Consider the following 25,104-nt stretch of genomic DNA (forward strand, 5'->3'; position numbering starts at 1 on the left):
CGGTAACTACGACAAAGCAGCCTATGTTATTTAACACAAGATTGATTGGCAGGACAGATAATCACTGTAACACCTGACTAGTGTATTGATCTCATTTGAGATGCAAATAGACTAGTGCTAGATTTAAAAAGAAAGTGAAGGCATGCGGTTAAAGGGACAAAACAGACATCTACAAAGCAAGAATGTGTCTGTTAAAAGAATACATTGAGGGGCGGGGCCTGACAGCCAAGATGGCCGGACGTGCTCCCTAAGAGCTTGTGCACCAGAGGGCATAAAAACGAGAACCCTGCAGAAATGACCCATGCCAATAGCCCATGGTGCCCAAAGAGAGATACTGGACCACACCAGGACCAAAACGGTACCAAACGTGTACCGACACGCCACACGAGCACTCGATTTGGCCACGTGGCCTAAACTGAAGTGGAACCTGCAGCCTGGGGGTGGCGGTCGATCGCCCGGCACAGGACCCGCTTACTCGCGAGAAATTAACTTAGCCCTGCTACCCCCCCCTGTGGACCGGCGGGGGATATCCCGGTCCTCGTGGGGTACGAATACCCCCAAAGCGAAACAAGACCAAACGACAACACTAACAGGAAAATGAGGCGGCCGAGGCCCAAGCAAGATGGCGCCACATGCACAACCCACGACTAAAAGCCTCCCTGTTAAACCACCCGACTGCATGCTGGAATTCTACGAGCGGCTTTGCACCGGTCTGTGGACCAAGTACTGCACCAGGGGATGGCTCTACAAGCAGGCGATAAAAGAAACGGCGGCGTGGATTTGCCCTGCCACCCGGCGACAAATGAGCAGAGACCCGCCCCAAGCCCCCAAAGGGGCCCGCAGATGGAGACGAGGTGTAAGATCGGGGCGGCAGGAAATTAAGACATACCTGACGGACGCCAACACTAGCCCGCTAACCGCTCAGCGGCACCCAAAGCCCTCAACCAACGGAGTACATCCCAGCTTCTACAGACTTCCGAGGACAGCAAGGACAATCGGCATTTCGAGCAGGTCTGTACAGAGGACAGAACCGTGCGTAGATCCTCTCTGGGAGACAGAGCCCAATCAAACCACGCACCCTACCACCGTCCCGAACCCACATGCCAAATTCTCCGAGCCGGCATCGGCTGACTGAGACGGACCGACCCAGACATAGACTGTGCCCCTGCAGGCCCAAATGCAGAGACACTGCAAAATTCCTTCACACAGTCTGTGTCAAAGTGCGGTTGTTAGTAGATCCTGGGACTGCAGCTATAAAGACTCTCTTTACCGCAGCTGAGCACGGTTCCTAATTAATTTATACTTAAGTTTTGCATGCCCTGCTTTGTTGTTCCACAGAGCTCTGTTTTGCCTAACCACTGTCCCATTGCGGCAGTCTTATACCTGCATTGCCAGTTCCTTAGAGAGGGGAAAGTACTTTATTATGATTACTAATTCGACATGCCAGTGTACTACCCCGCTCACACTTAACTCATTTATCAGCTTGTCCCCATCCCAAATGTATTTAATTTTGTTTTGCCTCCTTCTATCTTGATAACTAGCAGGTACAGCACCTACTAGGCCACAGCGCAGATAGCTTGCTACTCACTAATCTCATAACGACATACCAGCTAGCCAAACAACCTACTTGTTTATTAATTGTTTAGTGTAAACGTGCAAGTCACACCAGCAAGTTTCAAGCCACACACTCGCGTACCCACTCATGTCTATACAACCCACATCAACCAAGTCTTAAGTTATGCTATACTCCCTAGACATAATGGAATACCATGTAACCTAGTTGCTACTAAAAAAGAAAAATGTGTGCAGTGACCTACTATGCCCTATATTTGTTCATTTATGTATATGTCAATCTTGTACTTGCTGTTGGGGCAACGCAAGAGCCTGTGTCAATTGTTTGCACCACAAAAATAAAGAATAATAAAAAAAAAAAAAGAATACATTGAATGAGTTTTGCTGATATTTATTCATTGGGGGGAGGGGGAATTGTTGCATGTTGCCAGAAGCACAATTTTTGCATAAACAGGAGAAACAGGTCTGAAGCATATCTCTCCCATGCGCTACAGAGCAGCAGGGCCAGATAAAGAGCCCATTGGGCCTGGTGCTGACAATTATGATGGGCTTAATTACAGAATCTTATTGACAGAAAACATTAAAACAATCATACCTCCCAAGCGTCATGAATCTAGTTGACGTGCTGCTGGAGGGAAACTCACAGGAAATAACTATTAGAAAACACATGCACTTTGCTGATGTCTCACTTTCATCTTTCAAGTAAATCCATACCCCCTAACAGCAGTGTCCGGTTAAGCAGTATTTTGGTGGGCGGGTTAAAAGGGTGGGCCATTGATGTGAATCAAGTAACCAGAATCACCCAAAGGGATAAACATGCCGAAAAAGGGTGTGTGTCTGCACAAATAATTAGCTGGTCAGCCTGGCGTGAATGCTTGTCAGGCTGCCTGCCAATCATGCAGGATGACTAACTAGTAGAGTGTTATACAGACAGTGCCCTGGGCTTAGCATAAATGCGTCTAATAATGTGGTAGCTCTACGCTTTCTAAGGACTGTCCCCTAGCACTCACCTGTCCCCTCCTCTCCTTACCTTCTTACTAGCAGGCAGAAGCTCCTGTTATACAGTCTGAGACAGAGAAAAGTGTATGTGGTGAGTGTAGAAGAAAGGGAACATGCCACAGTGTTAGAGAGACTGAAGCAGCAAGAGAATTTTCATAGTGTGCAAAGTCAGCTTTAGCTTAACTAATTTAATTGTTAACCAGTTCACACCAGTGTTGTTCACCTACATCCTAAGTTTCCATTCTTAAGCCAGAACATGTGAAGAGTAGTAAAAAAATATATATATATATGTGGAAGGCAAAATGCTGAATTTGTGGGAGGGGTTATTTTCCTATTTAAATCCCCAGTAATCCCAGCTTACCTATCGTCGCCGTTTTGAAGTTCCTGTTTCCTCTTCTGCTTCGCGCGGACCTCTGACGTCATTTCCGCTCTCACATACTAACACAAACACAGCGTTCCATCGTAAGTATGATCATACGAACGAGATAACCATTCGGCAAGTCGCAACTTCAAACGTAAGTAATTTCGGCTATACGAACATGTTATTTTAGTTCCTCTTAGTTATATCCCTTTCTTTCGTGTAAATCAAGTTCGACATAATGGCATTCATGCATAACCATCCGTTCGGCTATTTTAATTCCCTATGCAGCTTTCGTACTAACGAACTGGTGGCAGTCATCATTTACAATACTGTCAAAACATTTGCATTATCGTTCGGTTCATGTTTATTCGTCTTAAAATCTCCTTTCGTGCATTGTCATCCGGCTACCTAGAATCTTACATTCATTCAAACATACGAACAAGCTACGTTCACACAGAGCAAATCCCCTATACGAAAAGGCCAATTGATCACAACATTCTGAGGAAAGAACTTCCATTCAAAGGCTTAAAGCACAGGGAATTTTAGACGGATACATAGTGTTTATAGCTTGTAACAGAAACGTTACAGTAATCTGTGTCAGGCTTTCCCCTCCCCCTGTACTGCATTACCCCATGTGTTTGCACTATGGCAGAAAGTGTCACTGTGTACAGTAAGCAAAGCAGACTATAGGGATGGAGATGGCTTATACACTCTATGCCATGCAAAGTCAGTTCCTTCCGCTTCCCGGGTACCTGATCCCCTGCCCAGATCCCCTGCTGATTGGCCGCATTTTCTCCGCCGGGCTTGCTGGAGGATAAGTCCCAGCCGGCAGCATACCGGAAACCATGGGCGGCACATGTACAAATGGAGAGGAGGGGGGTAGCGAGCTGGGATGGGGAGGCCAGCAGGGGGCGCTGCACGCGAAAAGGATGCAAAAGGCTTTTGCTGTGCATTGCTACATGAAGACTAACAGTCAAATTGAATTGATACATGTATTAATGACATTCAGAATAATTTCAACAAACTTACACTAATGATTCCTGCTTGTTCAAAAACATTGCTCAATATTCCTGCACCTCATTGGCGGACACCACTGCTATCTCTGCTCGCACAATTCCTGCGTGCTGTCTATCTCTGTCTGGTATTGTCACCTACCCTCTTATCATCGTCCCATTACTTATTCGTTAGCGCGCCCCCTATGTCTACCGTAGCTGTGATTGCTGTCTCCCTTGTATATATATATATATTATTTTTTCTCTCCTCTCCTAGTTCCTTACTAATACTGCATGTTCTCTCACATCAGCAGAGCCTGACCGGAGAGCTGTTTCTGACGGGATATATTGTTTGCCTGCAACAAATTCATTACTAGCGCTCTCTTTGGATAGATCTCAGTCAGAGGAAATGTTAGCATGCGCTCTCTTTTTTATATATATATTTTTTTGTTATTATTTTTCTTCGCTGTCAGCAGTCTGGATGTTATGCTTTCTCATTATGTGATAGCTGCCTGGTTCTTCACTCTATGTTTTATTGTTTGCTGTGTTCGTTTCTCATTGTGATAAAGTCCTTGATAGCTGCCTTCCTGTTCACCTTCAGCCAGTGCATTATTTTTTTTTTTTATCTTCCAGCTTTTACTTGCTTCTTTGTCTCCTGTCTGCCCATGTCACCCCTTGCTATTCATTCTTAAATAATGCCCTAGGGGTATTGCCATCACCCTGATTACCTTGACCTATACACCTCTGCTCAGACAAGCACATGTAAGTCTAAACAAGCGCATTAAGCTCTTGTTCTGATAAGTAAGCATTGGTAAAAGCGATTACGCGTGGTAACAGTAATATGTACAAGAACCGCATCTATATAACATTTTTTTTTTTAAAAGCCACGAGGGCCATACATACATACACGCATTCTAGTTCATACGTACTGACCATCTGGACCTGACGTGCTCACAGGGCGCTCCAGTTACGGTCAGCCTTACGATTTTACCTCATTACCCCCCACGTTTCTCGTCCCATGGTATGTTCCTCTCTCTCACCATCCCTCTTAGTTAGCAGTGGCTGGCCAGGGCTGCCATCAGAAATTTTGGGGCCCCTGACAAAGCACAAGGTCTGGGCCCCCCCGACCCCGCCCCCCCGACCCCTCCCTCCCGGGCCCGCCCACGCCTTACCTAGTCCGCTGACAATGATGCGGGACTGAATGTGGTGTGTATAGTGGAAGTGAATTAGAATGTGTGTAATGGATGTAGTGTTTGTGTGTATTAGATACTGTTTGTGCAGTGAATACAGAGTGTGTTAGTGTAGCGGATGCAGTGTGTATAGTGAACGCAGAGTGTGTTTGAGTAGTGGATGTAGTGTGTGTACAGTGATGTAGTGTGTGTTTGTGTAGTGGATGTAGTGTTTGTATGTACTAGATGAAATGTGTTTAGTGGATGCAGTGTCTGTAGTTGATGTAGTGTGTGTATTAGACACAGTGTCTGTGTATAGTGAATGCAGAGTGTTTCAATTTGTGGTGGATGTAGTGTGTGTACTGTGAATACAGGATGTTTGTGTAGTGGATGCTGTGTGTACAGTTAATGCAGAGTCAGTATAGTGAATCCAGAGTGTGTGCATAGTTTAGTGAATGCAGAGTGTGTGTTAGTGTGTAATGAATGCAGAGTGTGTGTTAGTGTGTAGTGAATGCAGTGTGTCAGTGTAATGAATGTAGTGTGTGTGTTAGTGCAGTGAATGCAGAGTGTTTGTAAATGTGTAGTGAATGCAGAGTGTGTGTTAATGTGTAGTGAATGCAGAGGGTGTGTTAGTGTGTAGCGGATGCAGAGTGTGTGTTAGTGTGTAGCGGATGCAGAGTGTGTGTTAGTGTAGTGAATGCAGAGTGTTAATGTGTAGTGAATGCAGAGAGTGTTTGAGTAGTGGATGTAGTGTGTGTACAGTGATGTAGTGTGTGTTTGTGTAGTGGATGTAGTGTTTGTATGTACTAGATGAAATGTGTTTAGTGGATGCAGTGTCTGTAGTGGATGTAGTGTGTGTATTAGACACACTGTCTGTGTATAGTGAATGCAGAATGTTTCAATTTGTGGTGGATGTAGTGTGTGTACTGTGAATACAGGATGTTTGTGTAGTGGATGCTGTGTGTACAGTTGATGCAGAGTGTATGTTAGTGTAGTGAATGCAGAGTGTGTGTCAGTATAGTGAATCCAGAGTGTGTGCATAGTTTAGTGAATGCAGAGTGTGTGTTAGTGTGTAATAAATGCAGAGTGTGTGTTAGGGTGTAGTGAATGCAGAGTGTGTCAGTGTAATGAATGTAGTCTGTGTGTAAATTTGTAGTGAATGCAGAGTGTGTGTTAATGTGTAGTGAATGCAGAGAGTGTCTTAGTGTAGTGAATGCAGAGAGTGTGTTAGTGTAGTGAATGCAGAGAGTGTGTTAATGTGTAGTGAATGCAGAGAGTGTGTTAATGTGTAGCGGATGCAGAGTGTGTGTTAGTGTAGTGAATGCAGAGTATGTTAGTGTGTAGCGGATGCAGAGTGTGTTAGTGTGTAGCGGATGCAGAGTGTGTGTTAGTGTAGTGAATGCAGAGTGCGGTAATGTGTAGCGAATGCAGAGTGTGTGTCAGTATAGTGGATGCAGTGAGTGTGTTAGTGTGTAGTGTATGCAGAGTGCATGTTGTATTAGTGAATGCAGTGTGTGTATTGTATAAGTGTATGCACTGTGTGTGTTAGTGTATGCAGTGTGTGTTGTGTTAGTGTATGCAGTGTGTGTGTTGGTGTATGCAGTGTGTGTGTTGTGTCAGTGTATGCAGAGTGTGTGTGTTGTGTCAGTGTATGTAGTGTGTGTGTTGTGTCAGTGTATGCAGTGTGTGTGTGTGTTGTGTCAGTGTATGTAGTGTGTGTTGTGTCAGTGTATGTAGTGTGTGTGTTGTGTTAGTGTATGCAGTGTGTGTATGTGTCAGTGTATGTAGTGTGTGTGTGTGTGTTGTGTCAGTGTATGCAGTGTGTGTGTGTGTTTTGTCAGTGTATGTAGTGTGTGTGTGTGTTGTGTTAGTGTATGTGTTGTGTCAGTGTATGTAGTGTGTGTTGTGTCAGTGTATGTAGTGTGTGTGTGTGTTGTGTCAGTGTATTCAGTGTGTGTGTCAGTGTATGTAGTGTGTGTGTGTGTGTGTTTTGTCAGTGTATGCAGTGTGTGTGTGTTTTGTCAGTGTATGTAGTGTGTGTGTGTGTTGTGTCAGTGTATGCAGTGTGTGTGTGTCAGTGTATGTAGTGTGTGTGTGTCAGTGTATGTAGTGTGTGTGTGTGTGTTGTGTCAGTGTATGCAGTGTGTGTGTGTTTTGTCAGTGTATGTAGTGTGTGTGTGTGTGTGTGTGTTGTGTCAGTGTATATAGTGTGTGTGTTGTGTCAGTGTATGCAGTGTGTGTGTGTGTGTTGTGTCAGTGTATGTAGTGTGGGTGTGTGTTGTGTCAGTGTATGCAGTGTGTGTGTGTGTGTTGTGTCAGTGTATGTAGTGTGTGTGTTGTGTCAGTGTATGTAGTGTGTGTGTGTGTAAATGTCCAATGAGGAGGGGGAGGGGGGGCATTTTAACATTATTTAAAAAAAAAAAAAAAAAATTTAATTTAATTAATTAAATTGTTTCTTCCCCTCCCTGCTTACCTGTGTCTAGGGAGGGGGGAGATTCTATCCCCGGTGGTCCGGTGGCATGGTGGGGCCCCCCAGCTTCCTGTTACCGCAGAGGGGGCCCAGGCAGCACACAGCTTCTCCTCTTCTCTCCTCCAATAACTCTTGCGAGACCCGCGGAGCGTTGCCATGGCAACCGGGTCTCGCGAGAGTTATTAGCAGGGTGGAGAAGAGAAGAGGCTGTGTGCTGCCTGGGCCCCCTCTGCGGTAACAGGGAGCCGGGGGGCCCGCGGCTGCACACATAGATCGCAATATTCGCTATCTATGTGTGCAGAGAGGGAAAGTGGGGCCCGGGACTGCCAGAGCAGTCCGGGCCCCCCAGGGCCGCCGGGCCCGTGACAACTGTCACGGTTGTCACCCCCTGATGGCGGCCCTGTGGCTGGCTGTCAGGTTCCTAGGTGTCCACTAGTTGTTATCCCCCCTGGCTTCTTCGCCTTAGATTAGTGGTCCCGCAAAGCCAACACCCATCCTCATACTCGGAGGTGTGTGTTTCTGTTAGCTAGTGTATGCGTATCTGTCAGTGAATGTGTGTGTGTATTTAGAAGGCGGGGTGGGGAGAAGGGTTGGGTGGGGGTGCTGCCTAGGGCCAGGATACACCACTGCTACTCGGGCCACGCATTCCATGTCAATACAACAGCAGCCGCTAATGGGCGTGTTACGACACACATAAGTAGAAATATGGGAAGTTGGTATACAATACGAACATTCCTAACCCAGGATAAAATCAGACTGTCTTTTCAATAATATGACTAAATGATTACTAATTGTGAAATTAATCTTGTCTTATATTTTTGCCCTCTTTTGCAGGCCTGACCTCTCGTCGGTTTCGGCACACCTCAACCGACTTTGGTCCTTATCGAACTACATACTTTTAATTGTACGTCCTCGAAATACCCCATACACAAGTGGAAGGCAAAATGCCTGAATTTGTGGGAGGGGTTATTTTCCTATTTAAATCCCCAGTAATCCCAGCTTACCTATCGTCGCCGTTTTTAAGTTTTCTCCCACCTCACCCTTTATTATTTACATCAATATACCAGGTGGGCCCTCTTTTGCAGACCTGACCTCTGGTCGGTTTCGGCACACCTCAACCGACTTTGGTCCTTATCAAACTACATACTTTTAATTGTACGTCCTCGAATTACCCCATACACAAATATGTATTTATTTTTATTTATTTATTGTTTTAAATCAATGGGCCTATTCCACGGGCATGGGCATGGGCCTGGAGCTGCAGCTCCATCAGCCCCTATGTTAATCCGGCCCTGCAGAGCAGCACACAGCATTACTTATTGCAATGATTTTCAAAATCATGAATGATTTTGTATAAAGCTATTTGACATTAGTATATTTTGCCACAAAATGTAATTAATCCTAATAACAGGATCACGAGCTGAAAGATTACACATAATTCTTTTTTTTCTCCTGTACCCAAATAGAAACCAATATATTGTGCATTTGCTCTGTGGAAAGCATGTACAGCTGCCTTTAACAATACATGTCACTCATTCCTGATGATCAGAAGTTGCTGGGTGGCTAATACACCGGAGGCTGAAACCCAAAGCAAAGATACTGCTTGCTCCTGGATATACCTCATCGTTCCTCATCTATTCCAGACTCTGACAATCAAAAATTTAACACCAGCAGCATCTTCTCACAAATGTACATAACTAACCACTAAGACACACACACACACACACAATGAGACAATCACTCGCATACACAGACATACATTCAAACATACAGACACACATATACCTACAGACATACACATACACACTTTAATACATTCTTCTTGTGCTTAGAGACACTGTGTGAATTCTAACACCCCACCCTTTCTATCATCTTCTGATTAAGCATGTCCACTATAAAATACCCGGATGTATGAGCTCACTTTAGGTTTTCCTGTTATGTTCTGCGTCATAGCTTCACTGTACAAATGGCCCATCTAAGTAAATTCCATTTTCCCTAGTGTATTGCCTGTCTTTTGACACTCACCTTTTCACTTACCATTTATATCTCTCTCATTCTCCTGGGAAGTTTCTCTCTCTCTCTCTCTCTCTCTCTCTCTCTCTCTCTCTCTCTCTCTCTCTCTCTGTATTTAAAAGGTCCACTCAAAGCACAAGGAGTCTCTGGCGCAGTCTCCCTGTGTTTTGTAACAGCATCTTAGAGCAACATCATCTTGTAGTTTATTTTTTTATGAAACATAGAAGTGAAAATGTGTAATAAAAAATGAAACAGCAAAAAACGTATAGCAGTGGAGCACCATAGAGTCGTATTAATGAAGGCTAAAACTTGTGCTATTCTGGGACAAAATACTTGATAAGGAGCAATCGCCATGGTATCCTATAAAATGCCTGTTAATATTTGGCACTTTTTTTTTAATATTTGGCACCCAGAATACTACCTGATTTCCAGTTATAAATATACCTCAATGTTTTTTTGTGATTTGAGGTTAGGTCTAGCAACCTCTTTCAGTCAAAATGCAGTCAAGTACAACTCCCATTAGTGCTATTTATGTATCATAGGCCTTTGCACCAATGCATATAAACAAAAGCAGAATGATATGCATCTTCCGTCACGTAGGAAAATAAACACTAGCATGATACAAATTACACTTGTCTCCTCCCTGGATAAACTGGTCAAACTTGATTTTCAAGCACCATGTCAGATTCCGAAAGAAAGCAAACATGGTCAAATACTCACTGGGTGGAAATCCTACGGACAATTAATCTATACAATGAGTTTGATGTGTGAAATATGCATTTATGGAAAGTATGGGACAAGCATTGTTTGTCTTTGCTGTAAGATCCTTATTAGTGTATTTATAAGGACTCCTTATACCAAACGTGACAGAGAATGAACCTCAAGCTAGAGAAGACAGGTGTCATGGTAGTGTACCCCAACATGCAAGATTTAGTCCAATAATGGACAAGATAAAGCAGATACGTCTTACCGGACCTTAGAATGGCCGGACTCGACGTAGATCAGCGAAGTGACCGAGTCAGGAATGAGCCGAGGTCAAGGGAACAGAGAGACAGCGAAAACAAGAACTAGCCAAGGACTGGTACACAGGAATCAGTAATACAAAGCCAAGGTCAAGCACGAAAAATCCACAACTGAACGATACAAGCGCTAAAGGGAACTGAATCAGAAACCACGATAGGGCAGGGAGTTAAGGGAGAGGTAAGTATAAATACCCTAGTAATCAATTTGATTGGCCACTGTCATATCCACGCCCCCTAAACGTGAGTGTATGGGGAATGTGGAATGACAGGGGCCAATGGGAGACCGTTTCACATTTTGGCTCCCACTGTCCCTTTAAGAGCGCGCCCGAGACGTGTGGCGCGCTCTTAGAGCTAGGTGGGACACGTGACAGCGTCTCGAGGTCAGTGCCCGCCTTTGTCTGAACTTCGCGTGAGCCGCGCGTGGCGGGAATAGAGGACCTCGGCCGGCCCCCGGATAAGGTAAGTACTGCTACAACAGGTAGCTTTTAGATGGTGGTAATACTCCTTCCCTCACTAGAGTAAATGTTCTCTGTTTAAAAATATATATAAAATATGCTTTGCTTTTAATTCCCTTCCAGGTGACCTTTGCCATTATCTTTCCAATACACTGTACATGCATGCCCACTGAGCAATATTTGACCTTTTCTCTGCAATACATAGGCATGTTTGTAAAATCAGGGGACAGTTGGCACTGGAACACTATAGTCACCTAAATTACTTTTGCTAAATAAAGCAGTTTTAGTGTATAGATCATTCCCCTGCAATGTCACTGCTCAATTCACTGTCATTTAGGAGTTAAATCAGTTTGTTTCAGTTTATGCAGCCCTAGCCACACCTCCCCTGGCTATGATTGACAGAGCCTGCATGAAAAAAAAACTGGTTTCACTTTCAAACAGATGTAGTTTACCTTAGCTCGTGCAGGGTCTAGCAAGCTATTAACATAGCAAGGGAAAATAAAATCTTAATTAAACAGAACTTGCTATAAAGAAAGCCTAAACAGGTCTCTCTTGACTGGAAGTGTTTATGGAAGGCTGTGCAAGTCACATGCAGGGAGGTGTGACTCGGCTTCATAAACAAAGGGATTTAACTTCTAAATGGCAGAGGATTGAGCAGTGAGGCTGCAGGGGCATGTTCTATACACCAAAACTGCTTCATTAAGCTAAAGTTTTTCAGGTGACTATAGTGTCCCTTTAAAATAAAAGAACAATAAAGAGTTAACTTTTTATTTGCCATTACAATATGCAATCATATGAATATTATCTTCTAGTCGGGACTGGTGGTCAAAATGCCAGAAACAATCCACAAAAATAAAACATCATGGCTAAATAAAAATAGCAAAACAAAAGTGTTGGGGTGTGTAAAAGAAAATATGTGGACCCAGAGGTCTTTTTTTTGTCTATTTGAAGCAACTGAATTGCTACTCTGGAGCTGCTGCAGGTTCAGCTGGAAACTCAAGCTTTTCTTGCTTTTGGTAAGCCCACAAAAAGCAGCGCTTTGTATATTTACATTGGAAAAATATGCAAGAACTTCAAAGGGGACTATATTTATATTCAGAGTCATGGCAAGGTCACGAGGAGCCCCGGGGCAAGTTCTTTATTTGCGCTCCGCTCCACATACCCCTGGCAGATTGTAGGTCCATGGTTGAGTATTTTATAAAAATAATAATAAAAATAATTATAAATATGTGTAGATCCCCATTCATTTTAATATCTGCTGTATAGGACTACGCTAGCATACTAAATGGTCTATTCACTAAAAAGTGAACTGAGGTCAATTGGTAAGGAAGTTGCAATACCTAGGTGACTTGAGGAAAAAAAGAGTTGAATGGGAGACTTTTTGAAATTTTGCTGTTTTGGTCTACATAATGGAATACGCTTGGGAATTCACCACATTTCACTTTTTACGGAACTATTCCCTAAAGTGAGAATTGTCAGGAATTCAAAACTAAGACCAAAATAGCCAAACTGTAAATATTCTCCAAGTCGACTATGTTTCTATTATGGCTACTTTGGCCTTAAATCAAAATTAATTTTGTCATCACCAATGACGTGCAGGACTTTGATTCACTACAGAGAGCAATGTGTGCCTATCAAGCTCCCTTGTCCATGGCTGCCCATTGACTAAAGCCTGGTGGTGGTTGCTCACTTTGCTCGCTCTTCCACTGTTTAACAATTTTCTTTTTTTTCTTTTAATAGGAGTCAATGCAAGATTGGATTGAATTTCTAAATGTTCTGTCTACACTGAAGAAGCCTTCAGATACACTTATTTTATCTCTCTAAGGTCCCACGATATGTAGTTTAAAAGGCACATCATGCCCCAAACGACTTATGTTCATTAGATTGAGCATAAAATGTTATCTATAAATTGTGCTAGCAGCTTTGCTAACAATTGCATAGATTAGGAGAAAAACCTATAGATTAGGAGAAAAAAAAACTATTAATTTTTTTCTCCCAGCAGAAAATACCTCTCACAGAAGGTCCTTCTGTTCTCCACCCATAGCATCCACAGTACATGCACTGTAGATGCTATGAAAAATCCCTACCTGGCTCTTCTAGTGCTGGCTAGGGAGTATAGGAACGGAGTAATGTCACTAATTGACAAGATTTGAGGATGTGTCCCAAGCAGGGCAAACCAAAGAACACTTCAAGAGGAGCGCAGGTGGAGTAAAGGATGGCCAGGAGGTGCAGGTGATTGCAGGTAAATTAAATTATTCATAACAGGTTCATTTTAATTTCTCACTCAGCAGATCTGGAATGTACATTGTACGTGCCCATCAAAATTTGGGGCTTTTAACATAGAAACATAGAATGTGACGGCAGATAAGAACCATTCGGCCCATCTAGTCTGCCCAATTTTCTAAATATTTTCATTAGTCCCTGGCCTTATCTTATAGTTAGATAAGGCCTTATGCCTAAACTCCTTTACTGTGTTAACCTCTACCACTTCAGCTGGAAGGCTATTCCATGCATCCACTCTCTTTGTGAACTAATATTTCCTGATATTATTTTTAAACCTTTGCCCCTCTAATTTAAGACTATGTCCTCTTGTTGTGGTAGTTTTTCTTCTTTTAAATATAGTCTCCTCCTTTACTGTGTTGATTCCCTTTATGTATTTAAATGTTTCTATTATATCCCCCCTGTCTCGTCTTTCCTCCAAGCTATACAACAGTCTTGAACGCTTGTTTTAAAAAGCCATATTTCACTGGATAGATAACACTTACAGAGTGATTCATTAAAGTGAAAATTGTCAGGATTTCCAAGTGAATTTAATGTGACTTTTAGGGCCGAAACGATTTTCTGCGGTTGCTGTGTCGCTCATGCAAGAACTTGACATTTCGATTTTGGACTGCCTTTAACCCCTTAAAGACACATTACATGTGTGACATGTCATGATTCCCTTTTATTCCAGAAGTTTGGTCCTTAAGGGGTTAAGGGTGGGATCAGTCTGATATGCTTTAGAATATGTTCTCCCTATAATGGCACAAGTAAGTAAAAACTATTTTGAGATCTGAGCGGGGATTTACCGAAAGGCAAGCTTCCGAGTTTCTCTAAGCTTTTGTCTGTTCTCAGAGTTCTCATATTCTTTGTTTTTGTTAAAAAGTGACAATTTCTCAAAAACAAAATCAATACACTTAATTGAAAAAGAATATCTTTAAGTTTCATTAAATATAATAAACTTTAATTTGAAATGCAACTTTAAATTCCCAACAATCCTCGCTTTAGCAAATAAAATATATATTAGCATAGATGCAATATGGAATTATATGGATCACACTATTTCTCTATGGTGTGAATCGCTCTATGTAGGGACATTGTTGTTGTAGAGGATTTGTAGAGTTTGGAGAATTTCGATAGACGAGTTATCCACATGGATCCATTGGCACAGTTACAGTTTTGGTATCTGTGAAAATGGAAAAATCACCAGACAGTGCAGTGTAAGAATGGTATTACCAATTTAAAAAAAATGTATGGAACTGCACTCACTCCCATCAGTCAGAGCCAGGGTGCTCACTGTACCAGAACCAAACACCAGATTCCCAAGATCAATTGAATAAAATAAAAACCACTGCTTGGTTCAAGACTGATAAAGACCTATTCGGTCGAAACATTGCTGTGGTTGCAATAAAGTGCCCGTCTTGAACCAAGGAGTGCCTGGGCCCCTTTTATTTTATTCAATTACCAATTTAAAGGCATTTCTGCCCATGCAAGGACTTGTGTAATGCTCTGTGCAGTCTCAGATGTTTGGCAGTTGTGGTTGGGTGACATGCCCCCCCCCCCCCCCTTTTTTAAGCAGTGCCTCATACCAAGCTTTAGCGGGGATGTGTGCTGCATTGCTGACATTTTCAGAATCCTCCCACACTTCCATCCTGCTGTAATACACCCTAATGCTAGTAGGCATGCAATCAGAAGGAAATATGCAGTGATTTTGCCTGGCTTTAAATCACATATTGAGAAACTGTGATTGCTATGCATTCCTTCAGTAGTGGTTTATGTGTCATGCCTGCAGTTTGTATTTACAGAGAGCAAAGCAAGTTAGGAACATAGGTACAGTGGTCATGTGCTTAGCATTCTTGTGTCCCCAGATGTCATCACTTTGGTGAAGAAATTCCTCCCCTTTGACATTTGGTTTCAGCATTATTAATCATACTATGAATCTGCATTGTAACAACATAAAAGGTCAAGCTAGGTACTATATAATATATTTTTTTGAAACACTAAATAGTACAATGCAAATCATGAGCATTAATTCAATCAATGCTAGATGGGTACAGAAACAATAAGGGTCCATGTCACTTTAAACATTGTATGCATTCTTGATGGCCCTTTAAGTTGATGTTTCAGTTACATGATAGGAGTCATGTAAGTGTCAAGTCTTGTATGGATCTTTTAATCTTGCCCCTTCATGAAACCGGAAAGTTCAATATCCATTATACATATTCGACAGCACGTTACAGTTTTACAATGGGACTATAACAGCAGCAATTGACATAATGTCATGATTGAAGTACACGATTCTCACTGACAGTACCATGGGCCAACCACCATTCAGGGATGTCCACACGCTTAACACTATTGAAGTACTCTCTCGCTCTCAGTGGGCGTCAGGCAGTGGGCAGCCAAGTTTACCTAACACAGTGCAAGCAAATTTAATAAAGTGCTTTCATTGCACATTTTGCTAACTTCATCCAATCTGTGGTAGCAGGACATTTGTGAAGGTCCCTTTAAAACCCGAGCCTGTTGAGAGGTATGAAAAGTGGAACAGTCACCAAAGGAACCAGTAGAATGCTCCTTCAGATTTCTCCACAGAAGTGCTTTTTTTAACAGTAGTGCTTCTTTGCACCGAAACGCGCGTCAGGTTATCTCTAATCTCACTTTGAGACTATGGGAATAGTGTTAGATTATTTTATCTGGGCACCTTATACGTGTTTGGCTGTATCCAAACATTTTTAACTAGACACCGACCGAGTGATATGCTGCTAATTTAATCTCTTCCCCCCCCCCTTATTTCCTATATAGTCAGATTTACAGAGAGAGAGGCTTACTATCATTGTTTTCCTTTCATATCCCTTTCTGTCATTTCATACTTAGACTTTCCATGCTGAGCTTACATACTTTTTTAAATTTTGCAATAAGCACAGCATTGGACACACGCATATATTTTTCATTGGACTAATTTGCAAATACCATTGCAAAACCACTAGCAACACATGCTAGTATCATAGATACTATTGGCATTATTGCTATTTGTATCACCTGGATACATTTTTGTGATGATATTTTGCTCCATCTCAGACTGAAGTCTGACTTAGAAATATACAAAGGATCTACTTTATACCAGACTTTTAGCTGATTAATAAAACCAGTCATGTGCACTGTTTAGTAGACCTGTCACATCAGGTATAGGATTAGCCTTATAAGGCTAAGTTGTTTATGTATATAGTTAGTTTGTAAATAATTTAAGTTAGTAACACATGCTAGTATTATCAATACTATTGGCATGATTACTTTGTATATTATTTTGATCCACATACTGTGATAATCTTTGCTCAAATCTTACTAATATACATACAGTATCTACCGTACACTGGATCTACTTTTTACCAACAATTAAACCAGTCATGTATACTGTGTGGTAGACCTGTTTCACTTAATATAGGAATAGCCTTACAAGGCTAAGGAATTGATGTATAAAGACATATTGCTTATAAGTTAAGTTTTTGTTACATTTGTCTACAATTACTTTAGATACTGGTATATATCCAGGGAGCCCTCTTCTCACTTATGTGAAAAGATTTTGACGTATTCTTTTTTCCTTGATTTTTGTAAAAACTCTCTCAATATCACTTATTGTTTAATTCTATATGCCAGTGTCCGCTGGTATGTGATAATCACAGTCTAAGCATCCAAAATACACCGGTATCTATTCTTTAGAACATGCATTTATGTAGAAAAGTTTGCTTTCCTGCAGCCAGAGGTGCAATATCTTGCTTAGAAAGAGAAATATGTAATCAAATGTCCCCCAATGTTTCAATTCAGCAATGTCAACTTAAGAAACATACAAACTGCCTGTGTTAGCTTTATAACATAACATTTCAAGTCTGCAAACTGAAATAAAGAATGTTTATCAACAGAAAATGTCTGCCAGCAGCAAAGAGGAGACGTTAGACAGACAGAACATTTTTATCATATGCTGTTTTCCAATCTGAACATCATGAGAAATTAAGAAAACATTTCAGAGATGTTGCCAGACTGAATGTGTTATAAACCAGACTGCATAGTTAGTTACTGAGAATGAGATACCTTGCACAGTATTTCTGATAACATATATTCACCGTTACTTTATTGTGCAATATATTCAGCCTTCCTCACCCCCATGTCTGGCTATCATCTCAATCCAACCAACCAACCCAAGCAGAACTGGTGTACCTGAGCCTTTTCTCAACCTAGATTACTATTTATCTCACCAGTGGCAGATTAATAGTGAGGGCCCTGGTGCAAGAAATGTTGGTGCTTTGTTTTTCTTTGTTTGTGTTGTCTGTTCTTGTTGTTGTCACAGTTTGGCACATATCCTGGCCAGCACAAATGGAAAAGTTGCAGTTCGTTGCCCAAAGCATGGCAGAAGGCTAAGCAGTAGTCGTGGATTCAAGTTGGGTTACTTGTCCGTATTGTAATCCCCCAAACAGCTGACAGGTGGTTACTGGCTTGTGAATGTATTTTTCAATAAAGCTGTGGCTGTTGCCCTATCCACTAATCATGGATTTGTGACTGGTTTGTTTAAGGGGAAGCAGGCCCTTTTAGCGTTTCATAGCAATAATACTTACAGTAAATTGTCTTTAAACTACAATAAGTGTATTTAGAAATCAGTGTGTGGATAAAATATATTGTGCTTGTTCTAAATTACATTTAAATGATAGTACATTTAACCACAAGTTCACACAATATGACAAAAAGAACTCAAGGTAAACAAGATCCTTATAGTGCATATATAAGGTTATAATTATGAATGGGCTCATTATTAACAATTCGAGTGCGGAGCGGTTTGTAGAACCGTACCAAGCTCTGAATACTACGCCCAAACGTGCCTGAAAAGGCTATGGATACCACTTGCAGATGACTTTCGAGATCCAATATAGTATCAGGAACACTAGGATCGAATGAAGGAAAAAATTTACTGGACAAATAAAAATAACATTTTTTTATTTTTATTGGTCCAATAAATGTTTTCCTTCCTTTCTAGGTCATTAAAATCTAACATCTGGTGGTTAGCGTTTAAGATCCCTGTTTTAAATACTCCTATTTTCCATGTTTCCACTTTATTTTATTTTTCCTTTCAGCTTCACTTGTTCCCTAATTTTTGGTACCAATTCCTTTCTTATACATCCAAGGTAGGCAGATCGACATATTTTTGCAAAACTATAGTGTCTTGCACTAAGCAGGATTTTAAAGTGACGGCCAACATAACTCACAGCATTCAAACTCTTTTGAAATAGACACCCTCATATTTTTATAGACCTTTAAAAAGCTTCCTAATTTTTTGGGTGCTTGTAAACAGGTGTGGGGGATAGGTGAATTCTACAACTATACACACAGCTTAAACATTTGCAGAATTGTGTCTTTTTCCAAAGTGATGTTACTCTACTGACCGCCCCTAATTATCTTGTTAAAGGACCACTCATTTTCCTAACACTATATAACCCTTAGGTCCCCCCTACCCTTAGGGTACTCCTCCCACTGGGCTGAAGGGGTTAAAACCCCTTCAGCTACTTACTTTAATCCAGCGCCGGGCTCCCTCGGCGCTGGTGACCTCTCCTCCCACTCCGACATCAGCCCCTGAGTGGAGCGGAATGCGTATGTGCATGCTTTCCTGTGGACATTCTGCGCGCTCAATGCGATTTTCGCATTCAGCGTCGCAGACATGCCTCTAACGGCTGTCAGGAAGACAGCCACTAGAGGCTGGATTAACCCAGCAATGTAAACATAGCAGTTTCTCTGAAACTGCTATGTTTACATCTGAAGGGTTAAAACCTGGGGGACCTGGCACCCAGACCACTTCATTGAGCTGAAGTGGTCTGGGTGACTATAGTGGTCCTTCAATGTACATTAATATATAGACAACTATTTGTCAGTAGGATGTGAAATAAATAAATATGTGTGTGCTTTTAAGGGTAAAACATTTTATTTATCATTATCAAGGTTTAACAGCAGGGGAAGTTACCTTTTCCCCAGCACCACATTAAGTCTCTAAGCTAGCATGGAGTAATGTTTAAGGTGAACACAAGGTTACAGTTTATCAGAGATCTGGAATGCTTTCTGCACAAGAATTTAGCTTTTCTTATCTGCCCCGTGTTTGTTTCATGAAGAAATACAAAAAAATAAATTCTTATTTTTTTTTCTCCAAAATAAAAAGCAACAACACAGAAAACAAAAACAAACAAAATTACTATATTATCCAGAAAAAAAACGCTTTTGTATAAAAACTGAACTCTGTGGCTGCATTGTTTGAGTAAGTAGAAATCCGTTTTGTGTTACATGTCCAGCCATAATGCTGAGCCAAGCACACTAAGTGCTTCTGTGCTACCCTTTATATGCAAAGGGATAAAATATGGTGTTAAAAGAGCAAGAGACACAGAAACGTGTTCTTTTGTGACCATGAAATATTTTTTGTACGTGAGGAGTTGTTATAAATACCTTAAATACTTTAAATAACTTGACAGAACATTCAATGGCATTTTGCTGCACTTGTTGCATTCACAATGTTTTTTAACAGATTACCATAGGTATAGTTTTTTTTTTTCTATCAATGAGAGACACACAGTAGGTGAGCTCAATTAGTTACAAAATATAGAAATAGATATTTTTTGGGATAGTAATAGAAGCCGTTCTACTGGTTCTGTTAGTTTGCATTGTTCTATCATTCAGGTTTTTCAGAGAAATTTCAGTGACTTCCTAGCCTGGGTAGGGTCATTACAGACATCTGGAGATTTTCAGCAGACATAGAAACTTCACAAATTTGTATTTTTAATGCATTGTCTATATAATAAATTGCAAAACAGGGGTTTGATTATTTATTTACTACTTGTACTTATAAAGCGCCAACATATTCCGCAGCGCTGTACTATTAGGGTAGGACATACAACCTACACAGGTTAAAAAAAAAAAAGGTAGAGAGGGCCCTGCCCATGAGCTGAGATCTACCCGCTGAAGCTATTTTATACAAAGTGCTTAGTTAGATAGCCTGTGAGCTTACAGTCTAAAAGATATGATGCAGATCTGAGACATGAGGTAGCAGGGGTTTATTACATATTGTCCATTAATATGGTTGCCTCCTCTAGAAAATTATTTTTATAATATATAATGTACGTTATGTATATCATATAAATAGATGTCATACCCACTTTAACATTTAATTCTCCATATACCTTGTTCAATGTCTGTTCCCATCCCAAAAGCTATAGAAACGCGTGGGAATAATGAATATAATGACAGGGTGTAGGAACAAAAATATTTGTGTCAGTTAATAGATGACTAACGACAACATCTCTAAACCACAATGACAAAGCGCATTGTAACAAGAAGACTTATTTTGCCATCTTAAAAATGATGGCATAGAGTTATTGGAAGCCAGAAATGTCTATTAAACTGAATTTGTTAATCTGACAGTTTGATTTTAACAACGTGTTATTAAACACTTTGTATAGTGTATCATATGATCTAGTGTTGATAAAGCTCCAGACACCTTTTGGCATGCTATTGGTAAATTCCTGTGTCCTCCCCTTCTCACTTTTTTTATTTTTTTTATTATTTGAATAATGTTACATAGTTATACAGGCAGTACAAAAAAAACAGCTTTTCTCACATCTGTTTTTGCTGTTGATCCAAAAGAATGCAAAAAAAGCCCATTAGAATCACTTTCCAATTGTGCAGTTTGCTTGTAAAATCGCCCCATTACAAGATCATTGACGTAGCTACCTTCTTTCAGTTTAAAACAATAAACCTATTAAGAATGCAGTGAATTTTTCTTAACTAGGCCAGTGGTAAATAGAAAAGTGAACCATATGAATATAGAAAATTCAGTATCTACGACCTTAAAGGACCACTATAGGCACCCAGACAACTTCAGCTCAATGAAGTGGTCTGGGTGCCAGGTCCATCTAGGGTTAACCCTGCAGCTGTAAACATAGCAGTTTCAGAGAAACTGCTATGTTTAGCTATGGGTTAATCCAGCCTCTAGTGGCTGTCCCACTGACAGCCGCTAGAGGCACTTCCGCGCTTCTCACTGTGATGTTCACAGTGAGAAGATGCCAGCGTCCATAGGAAAGCATTGAGAATGCTTTCCTATGGACTGACTGCGCGCGCGGCTATTGCCGCGCATGCGCATTCAGCCAATGACGTCGGAAGAAGGAGGAGAGTTTTCCTGCCACTATAGTGGTCCTTTAACCCCTTAAGGACCAAACTTCTGGAATAAAAGGGAATCATGACATGTCATGTGTCCTTAAGGGGTTAAAGATGAAAACGCTAGTAGGGGTATTCACTAAACAGAACGGGAATTCAGAGCAAATTTTCAGTTTTAGGGAAGAATAGAGCTGAAACTTCGTATCTGCAAAAATAGCATTTTTGGCTACTTAGGGCCTAAATTTGGGAATCCATTTTAAATTTTAAACAATTTACACATGGCTATTCACTTTGAAAATCAGTTTTCAGTTTAGGAAATAGAATCCCAGTTAGGAATAGTGTGTAAACAGTCTCTGGTTTACAGCAACTGAAAACACAATTCACTTTGTAAAAATATCACCTGTTTATCAGTATATATATATTTTTGTATATCCACCTGCACGGTCTTACCATAATTCACGCAAGTGTTTCCCCTTTTTCACATGTAATGATGAAGCCAAGCTAACTAGTTATTGTTTTTTTTTATTTTTTATAAAGAGTCAAGTTGAATGCTCATGAAAATAATGGTATCAGAGTATATAAGCAGCGCTGTCCTCAGATTCCAATCCATCCTTTACAAATGGAATTGTTTAAATACTAGTTCATAGAAGGGCTTGGACAGTTAGAGGTATGTGTAAGTCAAGATAGATAACTCTTTGATAAAACAGAAATATTCTGTGCAATGAAAGCTTATAACAACAGTGTGCGCTGTTATTCAAATGTAAGCTGTCTAAATCAAATTAAATTATGTTTGTAAAAAAAATGTTTGATAAAGTTGTTTTTCTTCGTTAGGGTTTGACTCATTTTTGTGAATAATAGCCTTGTAGGCATTAACACACACAAGTCAATGTCAGTCAGTGTTGGTGTATTCATCTTCAGCGAATTAACCCCATCATATGTGAACATTGTATCCAGCTAAAAATCTAGGGATATGGACTTCTTGTATTCAACTGGCTGAACATTGCAACTCATATTAAGCTTAATCATTTGATTAGTTTGAGTCTAATTAGAGATCCAACTCAAACGAGATGGCATGTCTCAGTACAATGCATAACCCACTACAAAGTGCTTGATTATTTATTTTAAAAAAACAACAAAAAAACTCGTCTTTGAACGTAAAAACACACATTTCTAGATAATTTTACAAGTATGATGAAATAAATCCTAGGAACCAAATATCCAACTTGTCCCGCTGCACTGGGCATTTATCTGTAATACTTTAATAGAATTCATTCATTCAGCAGCGAGGACCGGATTTCTGGTAGTTTATTAATCCAGCTAATCTCAGTTTAGTAAAAGGACAGATAATTTGGAGCGATTGGTATTAGTAATGCATGCTCATTGACATGCGTTGCTAGTACAGAGAGCCTAGACACACCAGATGGAATCTAAAGTAACGGCAGTGTAACCCTCTTATAAACCATTAACACCTGAGCAATCAAAACACTGAATAATCAACAGATCATTAACTAATGCAACACCGTGCAGGAGCCACAGCGATATAATGAATTCAAAGCAAAGCATGACATTCCCTGAGAAGCTGCACCTAATAGGTAAGACTCACCTGAGAGGGCGCAAGGTGGACGAGGTGATCAGTGTTACTCAGGAGGGATCCTGCTCATGAATGGGACAGGTGGAGAAGCAAGGTGTGCAGTGAGAGAATGGGTGGAACACAGGACTGACAACCTGAATACGCCTTGAAAGGGGACCTAGGGAAAGAAATCATCCCATGCCCCCTAGTGGCAGTTATTAGGAATTGCAATAATAAATATACACTTTATAAACTGTATGGGCGCAGATACGAAAAAGAAGTAAAAGCAGAATTAAAACTGAGCTTAATTCATTTGCAAATCATTTCATAGTATCTTTCATGGAGTGCCAGTAGATTATGTGGTGCTGTACAATGTATGTTGATATTTAAAGGGACACTATAGTCACCAGAACCACTACAGCTTAATGTAGTTGTTCTGGTGAGTATAATCATTGCCTTCAGGCATTTTCATGTAAACACTGCCTTTTCAGAGAAAAGGCAGTGTTTACATTGCCCCTAGGGACACCTCCAAGTGACCACTCCTCAGATGGCCACTGGAGGGGCTTCCTGGGTCAGGGCTGCACAGTAAGCAGCATTGCCATTCAGCGTCCCCACAGCTCTGCATGGAGAGGCTACCCTAGACCATGACTTGTTTACTCTTTACCTTAGTCTTCTGCTGTTCCAGATCTTTGGTAGTATTTGATTATTTTCTATTCCTGTTCAATATGCAAATTTTTTAACAATGTTAACTTCGTCCAACCTTAAGGACTAGTAACATATTGTAGCATAATGACTAGTAACACAAATCTGTTTATTAAATTCCAAACAATACAAATTGACAGCGCACATTATGATTATATTTACTTTTATAATATAAAATAATACATATTTGCCATATAATACAAACATAAAAGACATAGTAACAACCCCTGGATGTTGGGCTAAGGTAACATCCCCAGGACGTACTTGAAAACCAGAGTAATCTGAATGTGCCTTTCCTGGTTAAATACTTTGTTATTATTATTATTATTATTATTATTATTATTATAGTGTAGTATGTAAAATCAATTATGAGGTAGTTAAATAACTTGGAGAACTCAAAATTTACAGAGCCTATAAAAAGTTGGCTCAGGACTGTAAATGCACTTCATCCACATAAAGGTATAACTGGATACTGTAGCAGGTCCAATGGAGCACAGATGTGTTTTCACTGTCCAGAAAAGTCAGGAACCAAAGCAATAAAGGTAGAAAAACATTATTGTCACAATACTTTTGACCTTTTAGGGGGCTTCCTCAGGTCCAATATCGCATAAGTTACCCATTTCCTATTTCAGAAGTGGCCACATGCACTGTAGCACATCATTCATAAGTCTTCTAAACTGCCAACACTGGCAGAAGTTCTGGACAGACTACGCACAACTTAGAAATTTGAGCAGATGTCACATAAAATTAACTATACATTACAATACAACACAACTAGGTTTGAGAGGATATAGACTAAAACTTAATTTGGGTCTCCATACCCCTCTTTCTTTCACCCCTCTACCTCCTTCTTCCCTCAACTATTTCAACTTGGTTATTTATAATATTTTCAGTACATGATATATGTCAATGATGTTTAAAATACAGCCACTTGACTCAAGAGCCTGACCAATGTTCTCTCTTTATTATTATACTGTTTAACCTGCAATTACCCACTTTAAATTATTTGGTTTCAGTATGCAACTGCATTTTAAAAATTTTATGCTTTCTACTTGTTTTGTATTCTAAAAAAAATACATGCAATATGTGGCATAGAGTTTGGCAGGGTAAGGTAAGAAGCTCCAGATGATGTATGCAGTGCAGGTATTCTGGAGATAGGAGAGGGACAGTGTTTCTGGAGATGAAATGGTCATGTTGACAGCAATCTAACCCTTGCTGCTTTAGGAAAACATTAAACAGCTGAATGACACGTTTTCACAGATACAGTAGAACCTCGGAACTCGAACGTAATCCGTTCCAGAAGGCTGTTCGAGTTCCAATTCGTTAAAAAACCGAATCAACA

The 25,104-nt window shown here is 40.6% G+C and overlaps 1 protein-coding gene across 1 annotated transcript in view; it reads right to left on the bottom strand.

Moving 5' to 3' along the window:
• PROSER2 (proline and serine rich 2) overlaps positions 1-23,181 on the bottom strand; it is a 62,980-nt gene extending 39,799 nt beyond the window's left edge. Inside the window, exon 1 of the mRNA XM_063448228.1 lies at positions 23,094-23,181. The gene's annotated coding sequence lies outside the window, so the exon portion shown is untranslated. The remainder of the gene's footprint in view (positions 1-23,093) is intronic.
• Between the last annotated feature and the right edge of the window lie 1,923 nt (positions 23,182-25,104).

This window comes from Pelobates fuscus, chromosome 3 (genome assembly GCF_036172605.1).
Source record: "Pelobates fuscus isolate aPelFus1 chromosome 3, aPelFus1.pri, whole genome shotgun sequence".
Taxonomy (NCBI): Eukaryota; Metazoa; Chordata; class Amphibia; order Anura; family Pelobatidae; genus Pelobates; species Pelobates fuscus.